Source organism: Salvelinus sp. IW2-2015, linkage group LG7 (genome assembly GCF_002910315.2).
Source record: "Salvelinus sp. IW2-2015 linkage group LG7, ASM291031v2, whole genome shotgun sequence".
Lineage (NCBI taxonomy): Eukaryota > Metazoa > Chordata > Actinopteri > Salmoniformes > Salmonidae > Salvelinus > Salvelinus sp. IW2-2015.
In genome coordinates, this window is record NC_036847.1 from 23,889,119 (window position 1) to 23,901,980 (window position 12,862).

General features: G+C 40.8%; 1 non-coding gene across 1 annotated transcript; it reads right to left on the reverse strand.

Moving 5' to 3' along the window:
- Positions 1-8,174: 8,174 nt before the first annotated feature.
- LOC111966644 (uncharacterized) lies at positions 8,175-10,552 on the reverse strand. The gene is made up of 2 exons (XR_011480209.1): positions 10,220-10,552; positions 8,175-9,724 (listed from the first exon to the last, which is right to left on the reverse strand). It is a non-coding gene; the product is annotated as an uncharacterized protein (transcript).
- Between the last annotated feature and the right edge of the window lie 2,310 nt (positions 10,553-12,862).

Below are 12,862 nucleotides of genomic sequence, written 5' to 3' on the forward strand. Positions count from 1 at the left end.
ATACGAACGGATTAACCAATCAACTGCGTCTCTTTAGAGGAATCAGCCAATTATTGAAGTTGGTTGCCCCGATACAGGTAGTTAGCAAATCAACTGCAACTGTTACCAGAGGTGGCTTTGACTGTATGCCCAATCACATAGGGTACATAACGTACAGGTATTATGCGACCAATAGGACACATACAGCGAAAAATACGCTCCCCCTGCAGATATCCTTTTGGTCATGGATTCGCAAATGCGTACCAGGGAGCATAGCTTTGTCTCAGACAAACCTTACAAACCATATCGATAGATAATAGATCAATTGATTTGCAAAAAATCTAACAAAGTTGATCAAATGTACAAATGAATTGTGAGTAAAGTAATAACTCTACTGTGGCTTTGGGAGACCAGGGAATATCAAATTAGTGACAATATCTATGGTCTATGTGTATATACAGTGCATTCGGGAAGTATTCAGACCTCTTGACTTTTTCCAGAGTTATTCTAAAATTGATTCAATTAAATTGTTCCCTCAATCTACGCACAATACCCTATATTCAAAAGTAGTATTTTTTTTAAATTTTGCAAATGTATAAAAAAATAAAAAAACATACCTTATTTACATAAGCATTCAGACCCTTTGCTAAGAGACTCGACATTGAGCTCAGGTGCATCCTGTTTCCATTGATCATCCTTGAGATGTTTCTACAACTTGATTGGAGTCCACCTGCGGTAAATTCAATTTATTGGACATGGTTTGGAAAGGCCCACACACCTATCTATATAAGGTCCCASAGTTGACAGTGCATATCAGCGCAAAAACCAAGCCATGAGGTTGAAGGAGCTGTTGGTAGAGCTCCGAGACAGGATTGTGTCGAGGCACAAATTTGGGGAAGGGTACCAAAAAATGTCTGCAGCATTGAAGGTCCTCGAGAACACAGTGGCCTCCATCATTCATAAATGGAAGAAGTTTGGAACCACTAAGACTCTTCCTAGAGCTGTCCGTCTGGCCAAACTGAGCAATCAGGGGAGAAGGGCCTTGGTCAGGGATGTGACCAAGAACCCAAAGGATACTGACAGAGCTCCAGAGTTCCTCTGTGGAGATGGGAGAACCTTCCAGAAGGACAACCATCTCTGCAGCACTCCACCAATCAGGCCTTTATTTATGGTAGAGTGGCCAGACAGAAGCCACTCCTCAGTAAAAGGCACAACATCCCGCTTGGAATTTGCCAAAAGGCACATAAAAGACTCAGACCATGAGAAACAAGACTCTCTGGTCTGATAAAACCAAGATTGAACTCTTTGGCCTGAATGCCATGCGTCACATCTGGAGGAAACCTGGCACCATCCCTACGGTGAAGCATGGTGGTGGCAGCTTCATGCTGTGTGGATGTTTTTCAGGGGCAGGGACTGAGAGACTAGTCAAGATCGAGGGAAAGATGAACGGAGCAAAGTACAGAAAGGTCCTTGATGAAAACCTGCTCCAGAGCACTCAGGACCTCAGACTGGGGCGAGGTTCACCTTCCAACAGGACAACAACCCTAAGAACACAGCCAAGACAACGCAGGAGTGGCTTCGGTACAAGTCTCAATGACCAGCCAGAGCCCGGACTCTAACCCGATCAAACATATCTGGAAACATGAAAATAGCTGTGCAGCTTGAGAGGATCTATAGAGAAGAATGTGACAAGCTTGTACCATCATACCCAAGAAGACTTGAGGCTGTAATCGCTGCCAAAAGATGCTTTAACAAAGTACTGAGTAAAGGGTCTGAATACTTATGTAAATGTTTTTTTGTTTTTTATATATATATATATATATATATATATATATATATATATATATATATATATATATATATACACATTTGCAAAAACATATATATTTTTTGCTTTGTCATTATGGGGTATGGCTGTAACGTAACAAGATGTGGAAAGCCAAGGGGTTTGAATACTTTCCGAATGCACTGTAACTAAGAGACTTGGGCTTTTTTTAAACTAATTGGTATTTTGACCAATCAGATCAGCTCTTTAAAAGATCTGATGTGAAAAGATCTGATGTGATTGGTCAAAAGACCAATTAGTGAAAAAAAGATCAGAATTTGGCTGCCTTTGTAAACACAGCCTAGTTTACATTTACCACATGAATAGTACTTCAAAGTAAAATCGAAATTCAGTTTAACCAATATTTATATGAGAGATAGGAGTCATTAGCTGCTGCCAAGGCAGTAGCTACTCTTCCTGGAGTCCAGCAACATTAAAGCAGTTATATATGATTTAAAATATTACATGACATTACATTTCATAACACTTTTCACCTCAGCCCACATATCTACGATAAAAAAATCTGTGTGTTGTGTGTCTTATCATGTGTATGCGTGTGTCTGTGTCTCTTCATTGTCACTGCTGTTCCATAAGGTGTATTTTTATCTTTTTAAAGAAAAAAAGAAAATTATACTGCTTGCATCAGTTACCTGATGTAGAATAGTTCCATGCAGCCATGGACTATGTAGTACTGTGTGCTTCCCAAAGTCTGTTCTGGACTTTGGGATTGTGAAGAGATCTCTGGTGACATGTCTTGTGGGGTATGCATGGGTGTCTGATCTGTGTGCTAGTAGTATAAACAGACAGCTTGGTGTCAGTAGTGCAGATGCAATAAAACTAGGGCCTGTAGAACCTGCATTGTTGATAGTGCTGTTAAGGCAGAGTAGCGCTTTATTATGGACAGACTTCTCCCCATCTTAGCTACTGTTGCATGAATATGTTTTGACCATGACAGTTTACAATCCAGGGTTACTCCAAGCAGTTTAGTCTCCTCAACATTTTTCCATCAGCAAACTTTGATCAATAATGTCAAAAGCTGCACTGAAGTCTAACAAAACAGCTTTTTAATCCACAATTTCTCTCAGCCAATCATCAGTCATTTGTGTAAGTGCCGTGCATGTTGAATGTCTTTCCCTATAAACGTGCTGAAAGTCTGTTATCAATTTGTTTACTGTAAAATAGCATTGTATCTGGTCAAACACAATGTTTTCCAAAAGTTTACTTCGGGTTGGTAACAGGCCGATTGGTCAGCTATTTGAGCCAGTAAAGGGGGCCTAACTATTCTTGGGTAGCGGAAAGACTTGCTTCCCTCCAGGTCAGAGGGCACACACTTTCTTGTAGGCTTAGATTGAAGATATGGCAAATGGGAATGGCAATATTGTCTGCTATGATCCTCAGTAATTTTCCATCCAAGTTGTCAGACCCAGGTGGCTTGTCTTTGTTGATAGACAACAATAATTGTTTCATTTCTTCCACACTCACTTTCTGGAAATCAAAATGACAATGCTTGTGTTTCATAATTTGGTTAGTAATACTTGGATGTGTAGTGTCGGCATTTGTTGCTGGCATGTCATGCCTAAATTTGCTAATCTTGCCAATGAAAGTCATTAACGTAGTTGGCAGTATCAATGTGTTTTGTGATGAATGAGCCATCTGATTTAATGAATGATGGAGCTGAGTTTGCCTTTAAGGTGCTCCAAAGCTTTTTACTATCATTCTTTATATAATTTATCTTTGTTTCATAGTATAGTTTCTTCTTTTTATTCGGTATAGTCACATGATTGTTCCATTTGCAGTACGTTTGCCAATCGGTCGTGCAGCCAGACTTATTTGCATTCCTTTGACCTCATCCCTCTCAACCATATATATTTTTTTATTCTTCATCAATCCACAGGAATTTGACAGTTTTCACAGTCATTTTCTTAATTGGTGCATGCTTATTAGTAACTAGAAAAAGCTATTTCACAAATGTGTCAAGTGCAGCGTCTGGTTGCTCCTCATCACACAGCACAGAACAGCAAATATTATTTACATCATCAACATAGGAATCACTACAAAACGTATTGTATGACCTCTTATACACTATATTAGGCCCAGCCTTTGGAACTTTGGTTTTCCTAGATATGGCTATTATATTGTGATCACTACAGCCGATGGATTTGGATACAGCTTTAAAGCAGATTTCTGCAGCATTAGTAAAGTTGTGATCAATACATGTTGATGATTTCATTCCTGTGCTGTTTGGTTGACTGACCACCTGAACCAGGTTGCTGGCACTGGTTACAGTTTGAAGCTTTTCATTGTGGGCAGCTTGATGAATGCCAGTCAATATTAAGGTCACATAGAAATTTTACATCTGTTGATATCACATACATAATCAAGCATTTCACACATATTATCCATATACTGACTGTTAGTACTTGGTCTATAGCAGCTTCCCAAAATAATGGGCTTTAGGTGAGGCCAGTAGCAATATTACTTCAATAGTATTTCATGAGATCCTCTCTAACCTTTACAGAAATGTGGCTCTTTATATAGGCCGCAACACCTCCCCCATTGGCATTTCTGTATTTTCTGTTGATGTTATAGCCATGTACTGCTACCACTGTATCACAGGTATTATCTAAGTGAGTTTCAGAGATAGTCAGAATAAGAATGTCATCTGTTACTAGCAAGTTGATTTTATGAACCTCGTTTCTTAGGCTGTATATGTTAATGTAGGCTATTTTTCACACTTTTCTGGGATGCTTAATTGTATTTATTGCTTTACTGGGAAGCTTATAAGTAGACATGACAATGTTATTTATGTTTGAGCTGATAGTGCAGGGTGAGCTGCACACAGTGGACTTCCTACTAGGGCACACCATAAGAACATAATTACTGTATATAATAGCTGTAGGATCGACAGAGGCATTCAGGGGAGTTAAGAGGGACGTAAATTAGGTTACTTACATTGTGACTGCTACTGCCCCTGGGATAATGTATATTTGCTGCAGCATTACTATAACTCAGCGACACAATGGTATCGGAGCTGGGCTTGGGTCATTGATGTCATTGTCTCAACGCAGCCTTGAAATGCGTGGACAGAGTCCAGGAGCCAAGATGATTTGGATGTACTCTGTCATTCCCGTAGAGCATCTTCTGTTTACAGGTGTCAAAGTTATCTATAAAAGTTATTCCAACAGAGCTATAGTAAACGTTACTCCGTCCATATCTCTGGACGATATCCAAACAGGGATCTAACTAGAGCTAGTCAAGCTCAGGACCCAGAACGAGATCCATAACAGTTGGTGATGGTAATAACCCACTTCTAGCACTACTGATGAATATCAAATGTTATGTTTCACATAAGCACAATTTAGTGTTTACACGTTGTTGCAAGACAAGCATGATTTATAGAGCAGAGATGGGTGCCTCTTTAACCTTTTTTAATACTGAAGATAAGTGATAGACATGTCTGCTGTAATACAGAGGCTGATACAAAGTACTTTACAGTATTCGTCACACCAGTATTTTATGTTAGCTGAGCCAATATTTCTATGCATGCCTACATTCACTTTAAGAGGAGTCTCTTGTGACATGATGAAAAATAAATACACTACATGACCAAAAGTATGTGGACACCTGCTCGTCGAACATCTCATTCCAAAATCATGGGCATTAATATGGAGTTGATCCCCTTTGCTGCTATAACAGCCTCCACTCTTCTGGGAAGGCTTTCCAATAGAGGTTGGAACATTGCTGCAGGGACTTGCTTACATTCAGCCACAAGACATTAGTGAGGTCGGGCACTAATGTTGGGCGATTAGGCCTGGCTCGCAATCGGCGTTCCAATTAATCCCAAAGGTGTTCGATGGGGATGAGGTCAGGGCTCTGTGCAGGCCAGTCAAGTTCTTCCACACCAATCTCAACAAACCATTTCTGTGTGGACCTCTCTTTGTACACGGGGGCATTGACATGCTGAAACAGGAAAGGGCTTTCCCCAAGCTATTGCCACAAAGTTGGAAGCATAGAATCATCTAGAATGTAATTGTGTGCTGTAGCGTTAAGATTTCCCTTCACTAGAACTAACGTGCTTAGCCTGAACCATGAACAGTCCCAGACCATTATTCCTCCTCCACCAAACTTTACAGTTGGCACTATGCATTGGGACAGGTAGCGTTCTCCTGGTATCCGCCAAACCCAGATTTGTCCGTCGGACTGCCAGATGGTGAAGCGTGATTCATCACTCCAGAGAACGCGTTTCCACTGCTCCAGAGTCCAATGGCGGCGAGCTTAACACCACTCCAGCCGAAGCTTTGAGTTGCGCATGGTGATCTTATGCTTATGTGCAGTTGCTCAGCCATGGAAGCCAATTTCATGAAGCTCCCGATTAACAGTTCTCATGCTGACGTTGCTTCCAGAAGCAGTTTGGAAATTGGTAGTAAGTGTTGTAACAGAAGACCGACAATTTTAGTTGACTGGGAAACTCCAGCTGGGCAGAAATTTGACAAACTGACTTGTTGGAAAGTTTGCATCCTATGATGGTGCTATGTTGAAAGCTCTTCAGTAAGGCAATTCTACTGCCAATGTTTGTCTATAGAGATTGCATGGCTGTGTACTCAATTTTACACGCCTGTCAGCAAAGGGTGTGGCTGAAGTAGCACGATCCACTAATTTGAAGGGGTGTCCACATCATTTATATATACAGTGGGGCAAAAAAGTATTTAGTCAGCCACCAATTGTGCAAGTTCTCCCACTTAAAAAGATGAGAGAGGTCTGTAATTTTCATCATAGGTACACTTCAACTATGACAGACAAAATGAGAAAAACCAAAATCAGAAAATCACATTTAGGATTTTTAATTTATTTATTTGCAAATTATGGTGGAAAATAAGTATTTGTCAATAACAAAAGTTTATCTCAATACTTTGTTATATACCCTTTGTTGCAATGACAGAGGTCAAACGTTTTCTGTAAGTCTTCACAAGGTTTTCACACACTGTTGCTGGTATTTTGGGGCTGTTGCTGGGCAACACGGACTTTCCACTCCCTCCAAATATTTTCATTGGGGTTGAGATCTGGAGACTGGCTAGGCCACTCCAGGACCTTGAAATTCTTCTTACGAAGCCACTCCTTCGTTGCCGGGCGGTGTGTTTGGGATCATTGTCATGCTGAAAGACCCAGCCACGTTTCATCTTCAATGCCCTTGCCGATGGAAGGAGGTTTTCACTCAAAATCTCACGATACATGGCCATTCATTCTTTCCTCTACACGGATCAGTCGTCCTGGTCCCTTTGCAGAAAACATCCCCAAAGCATGATGTTTCCACCCCCATGCTTCACAGTAGGTATGGTGTTCTTTGGATGCAACTCAGCATTCTTTGTCCTCCAAACACGACGACTTGAGTTTTTACCAAAAAGTTATATTTTGGTTTCATCTGATCATATGACATTCTCCCATTTCTTCTGGATCATCCAATGTCTCTAGCAAACTTCAGACGGGCCTGGACATGTACTGGCTTAAGCAGGGGGACACGTCTGGCACTGCAGGATTTGAGTCCCTGGCGGCGTAGTGTGTTACTGATGGTAGGCTTTGTTACTTTGGTCCCAGCCTCTCTGCAGGTCATTCACTAGGTCCCCCCGTGTTGTTCTGAGATTTTTTGCTCACCGTTCTTGTGATCATTTTGACCCCACGGGGTGAGATCTTGCGTGGAGCCCAGATCGAGGGAGATTATCAGTGGTCTTATGTCTTCCATTTCCTAATAATTGCTCCACAGTTGATTTCTTCAAACCAAGCTGCTTACCTATTGCAGATTCAGTCTTCCCAGCCTGGTACAGGTCTCATTTTGTTTCTGGTGTCCTTTGACAGCTCTTTGGTCTTGGCCATAGTGGAGTTTGGAGTGTGAATGTTTGAGGTTGTGGACAGGTGTCTTTTATACTGATAACAAGTTCAAACAGGTGCCATTAATACAGGTAACGAGTGGAGGACAGAGGAGCCTCTTAAAGAAGTTACAGGTCTGTGAGAGCCAGAAAGTAGGTGTAGAAATACTATTTGTAGGTGACCAAATACTTATTTTCCACCATAATTTGCAAATAGATTCATTAAAAATCCTACAATGTGATTTTCTGGAGTCTTTCTTCTCATTTTGTCTGTCATAGTTGAAGTGTACCWATGATGAAAATTACAGGCCTCATATTTTTAAGTGGGAGAACTTGCACAATTGGTGGCTGACTAAATACTTTTTTGCCCCACTGTATACAGTACCTGGAAAGTGTCAAGAGTCAAGATAAAGGCAAGAAATTAGTAAACCCATTATCAATTTAAAAAAAATACATATTTACAATCTACAGCCTGAGGTAGTTATGCAGAACTCAAATCAGAGACAATATATCATTTCATAGCAGTTTGACATCAACTCTGGAACTTTAATTGTTACTCCAATTCAACAGAATTATTCACTTAACACAGACTATAGATATTCCTATGTCAAGTACATTTAGTAATTCATAATCAACAAAAAACTATCAGAATTATTTACACGTACATACATTGGTGAGGGCAATTTCTGGACGATTTAATGGTTGAGACCCAGCAAGAAACACTACAGGCCTCATTGTAATCTAAAAAGCGGATGAACATGATTTGTTATGTAAATTAGTTTTGAATGTGTAACATCAGAAGAGTAAGCTAGTTTAACAGCAAGTCATTTAATAATGTATACACAGTCTAAGTAGCCCTTTCTTCACAATGGATCAAGTATAATTGAATGAATCAATCATAACCCAAAAAATATATATACACTAAAGTAACACCAAAAAAATTGTCAAATGCTTGACAGAATATTTTCTAATCATTATCACTGGTGGAGAGAAAGTTCTTATTTTCGCAAACTCAATGAAGGAATAAATACCAAATCATGATGTGATGCAAAACAAGTGTTTTGAGGTATAAGTCCTTTTATGAAACAGTGCTTCCACATGGGTGGAGAAGAAACAGAACAATGTTTATMTTGTTTTTAAAATCATGATCTAACTGATTATCCCATTTGTTTCATCATCATGCAGGATCAAAGAATAACCTCGATGTCATAAGCAACTTTTTGCAATTTTTCTCCTCTAGTTAACAACACAGGCCAAAGTTCCTCTTGAGGCACAGAATGTACCTTCTCTGCTGTGCCTGGATGCTTGACTCTCCTCTTTTTCTTCTTCTTAGAATGATCATGTTTGGTTGAGARATTATGGCTCTTCTTCTTTTTAAGCTTCTTAAGCTGCTTGGGTGTGAGTGTGACCTGAATGGGAGGTGTGGGTTGCATCACGGGCATGGATTCGAACCCAGGTCGAGGCTCGAGGTCAGGTCGAGGTATGCCATTGGGGTACTCGTGACGCTGGCAGAAGAGTACACCACACTTTCGGCAGCGGTACGCCTCCTCTTTGGCATGGATGGTGTGGTGACGCTTTAGGTTGTGGTGTGTGGTGAACGAGCGCTCACACTGGTCACAGGGAAAGGGGCGCTCCCCAGTGTGAACCCGCTGGTGCTCAGTGTAGTGGCTGCGGCTCAGGAAACGTTTCCCACACACACCACAGGGAAAGGGCCTTTCTTCGTCGTGGAACTGTTTGTGTCTCACCATCTGAGGAAAAGAGAAGAAGTTCTGGCTGCACACCTCACAGGTAAATCCTCCAACTGGGTTGGCATGGTGCGAAGGTGGCAATAGCAGAGTGGGGGGCCGCTTGTATGGTTTTAGGGAAGGTTCTGGTACGATGAAAGGAGTCGATGGGACACTCCGTTTTTGTACTTTCAGGTTACCAGTAGATTCTGTTTGAAGAATAGCCATTGCAGCCTCGCGCACTTTGAAAACTGCAGCACCTGCTGCAGCCCTCTTGCCTAACCCAATGGGCCCAATTTCTTGGTCAGCCATGTCTACCTACTCCACCCAACACCCTGGCAAAAAGATGAGTCAGACAAAATAAATTAGAGGTAAAAGGACAGAAAACTCTAAAGTACAGTAAAAAAAAAAATGAAAAGAAGCTTGATGTTAGCAATGAAACATGTGCCCATACCATAGGATATATATATTATATATATTTAGCAATGTGTAATACTGCAATGTAACTAGCTAACGGTATTAAGCCATTATTCACCTAGGTAGTTACCCAGTGCATCTTCGTACCTTCAAACAAACTTGCTGTAAACTGAAATGCGTGTGAAGTACAGAAAGACAGTGCGACTGGTTGTAGTTAACTATCAAGAAAGAGCGTGGATTGTAACTAACGTTAGCTTCCTATGATAGCTAATAACATTTGTGTTGGCTCGTTCTAGCTAATCGTTAGTTAGCAAGCAGCTCACGCGACGAGGCAGATTTTTCAAGAGGGTTGCTGGACCATCAATATTTGCAAGGCTGCAATTCATATACACAAAGAGGTGGCAAATACTTACAGAAAATAACGTTTAACGCTATAAAGGTGTCAGATGAAATTACACAAACGACAGCAAACTATGCAACTTTCATGGCAGTGTCGAGCGCTTTTTGTATGTTAGGTGCATCACTTACACACTCCCCCAGAAACTTAAGCACCCAATTTTGGTCCCCGTGTATGGCTGTAATGGTTCCGTTCCTACAGTACGTATGGCTGTACTGGTTCCGTTCCTACAGTACATGCATACGCCGTTAAAAATATCGATGTGGATCTATATAACAAACTACAATATGATGATATCTATATAACAGGTTTTGCGTCGTTTTTTTTTTTACACGTTAACACACCTGCAACTAGCCTAAACAGCCGATAGAGGTCCCTATTGATCTGTTTCTAGACGGCTCACTATAAAGATAAATAACGACCACTAGCGCCTCTTCAGGCTAACTTGCAACCTGGCCGTGAACGTGTACTTTGTCTTTGCTGTGTTTGAGAGCATCAATTCTGCTTAGGCGCGAAAGTAAGATGTTTTGAAATTACATCTGTGTGTAGGCTAATATAATTGAAAATATAATTTAAGAAAAATTGTAACATTTTCAGTCTCGCTCACAAGTTGGTGCTTGATGCAGTTCTTCAAATATTTCGCCAGGTGTCACTGTTGTCTGCAGAATACAAATGGTTGCGAAAAGACTTGATAATGCATTTATACTCCCTATCATTTAGGATTACACAAATTGCTTAATTTGTGACCCAAATAAAGCAGTGACGTAAATAGGCCTAGAGGAAGCACACTAATAAAGTGTGTATAAACATAGACATAACCTATCACTGGGTATTTCAGATGGTATAGTCTTAACCAGCACTGCACAGCACAGCACAAAACATCAGAAGGCAGTATTTTTCACACATTTGTTTGTTTGTGTGTGTGTGCGTGCCCGAGTGTGTGCTCGAGTGAGTGTGTGCATGTGTGTGTGAATGAAAGAGAATGATAGGGGTAGTTTAACACAACCCCTCTGCACCTATGCCCCTGGGTGAGCTTCACAGTACTGTTCTGGGTGAATGCAACTGGGACTTCTGATAAACTGCACTCCAGACACAAGTGTGAAAATTGATCTATCATGCTGCTTCTGAAAGTTAAATCAATATATGTTTCATTTTTTTTCTCATTGTCATGCTGAGAGAAACAGCAGACCCCCACTGACACTAGTCTAGAACAAAACTGTATTTTAAACTACTGTAACATTCTGTGCAATACATTATCTATTGAATGTGTTTGGAGACATAGCTGTGGAGATGCATAGATAATCTGCCTCTTGTAGAAAATTTTGTGTGTGTGTGTGTAAATATTTATTCAATTGTGTTTACATAACAATCCAAACCAGAATTTGGTTCAGTGGCTCATTCAAAAAAGGACTGTTGCGTCAGCTTGTATCTGAAAAGAAACAACTAGGCCAGCATTGACCCCCCCCCCCCCTCTCCCTCTATCTCAAGGTGACACTCTTCCATCTGCCCCTTCCTCTTCTTGCCAATCTAAAAATTCCCTCAATAACCATAGCTCTGTTAACCTTATTTTTGTTCTGTGATTTCTTCTCTCATCTCTCTATCTATCTCTTCCTTTAAAACCCCCCATCCCCATCTGTCCCTCAATACCTGTTTGGCTCAAGCATCCTGTGTTTTGAGCGTGGAAAAATGTTATTTATTGTCGTGGCAAGCATCATAGTAGCCTAGGTGGGTGGGTGGGGGTGGTGGATGGGTGTTTGTGTTGGTAGATGGGTGGGGGGTGGTGGGCTGGTGTGTGCGGGCTGGATGTTGTGTGTGTGGGTGGGTGAGAGTGGTGGCTGTGTGTGTGTGTGTGTGTGTGTGTGTGTGTGTGTGTGTGTGTGTGTGTGTGTGTGTGTGTGTGTGTGTGTGTGTGTGTGTGTGTGTGTGTGTGTGTGTGTGTGTGTGTGTGTGTGTGTGTGTGTGTGTGTGTGTTGTGTGTGTGTGTGTGTACGAGAGAGAGGTAGAGAGAGGTAAAGGTAGACTGTTTACATAAACAGTGGTCTGAAAGGTATTTCAAATAACCAATATTTTATCTTCATTTCCCATCTGGCCAGATGGCACCCAGACTCTGTTGTTTTATTGAGGCGTTATTCATGCCATAGTCAAGGTGATTTGCCATCTTTCTTTTCTCTTCCAAGTGTGATCATTCATACATGGTGTTTCCCTCCATTGCTCTCTCCATCTCTCAAAACAGTCTGGTCTCATATACTAAATGTAACATAGTAAATGTAAATTCGGGACACTCAAACTAGTATGATATGTTAGGTTTGGTGTGGTTACATAACAGAAGGTTACTGAAGGTAAAAAAATAATGTAGGGTGGTTGGTCGGGGTGGATGGGTGAGCATATAATGTGAATGTCTAGCAACACAAAGGTTGCATGTTCRAATCTCATCATGGACAACTTTAGCATTTTATCTAATTAGCAACTTTGCAACTACTTACTACTTCTTAGCAACTTTACTACTACAGTGCCTTTAGAAAGTATTCAGACCCCTTGACTTTTCCCACATTTTTGTTACGTTACAGCCTTATTCTAAAATTCATTAAATTGTTTTTTTCCCCTCATCAATCTACACTCAAAACCCCATAATGACTAAGCAAAAACTGTTTATTTTGGA